We start from the raw sequence: 860 nt of genomic DNA on the forward strand, positions 1-860 counted from the left end.
TGGTCAATCGCGCATCCCAGCGGTGTGTTATTTCCAGATAACACACACCGCTCATCCGGGTACTGTGAGTTATCCTGACCGGTTCTACTTCTGTGCTTAACGCTGGCGCCATCTTGTGGCTTACACAGCCGTGGGTTACAATGGAAGACTTCAAGGCGGGTTTCCTTTATAACGTTGTAAATATGGATATTTTTCTGACACAAACGCATCGATTGGAATCAGAAGGCTCTATTAACCCATCGGAGTCGTGTGGAGCACGTTATTTGACGGACAGCTGCATTTAATGGACTTCAAACACAGCTCCAACTACTGCTGGGATTAACGTTAGCCTGGACTTTTTTAATATAACTCTGATTGTATTTGTCTGACAGAAGAATGTCATAAACACCTATAATGACCTGAGGGTGAGTAAATCAGAGGCTTGGGTTCATTTTTGGGTTAACTAACCCTTTCAGCATTCATTCTCAACATTTAGCAGCGATAGATAAAGGCTTAAAGCAGTCTGGAACTGTTCTTCTTCGCGGAAGCTTTGCGTAAGAGCTAATAAAATATTTAATCTCAAGACAATATTTAGTGTGTGATTTATTTGAGACTAGTAGCCGTGTAATAAGCGGGATAATGTCCACCCAGCCGGTTGTTATCGCAGAATAAACCCCTTCAGAGTGACGCTCCGCTTCGCCTCGGGGTCCTGATCACTCTGGAGGGGTTTATTCTGAGATAACAACCGGCTGGGTGGACATTATCCCTTACTTATAAACCTGCCTACATTATTGGGTATGATTAATGCATGTAGGCTATGCTACAATATGGCCATGCAATAAGGTATTAATATTAGCAATATGTAATAATTAACAGCTGTT

The sequence above is a fragment of the Pseudorasbora parva genome, chromosome 6 (assembly GCF_024679245.1).
Source record: "Pseudorasbora parva isolate DD20220531a chromosome 6, ASM2467924v1, whole genome shotgun sequence".
NCBI lineage: Eukaryota > Metazoa > Chordata > Actinopteri > Cypriniformes > Gobionidae > Pseudorasbora > Pseudorasbora parva.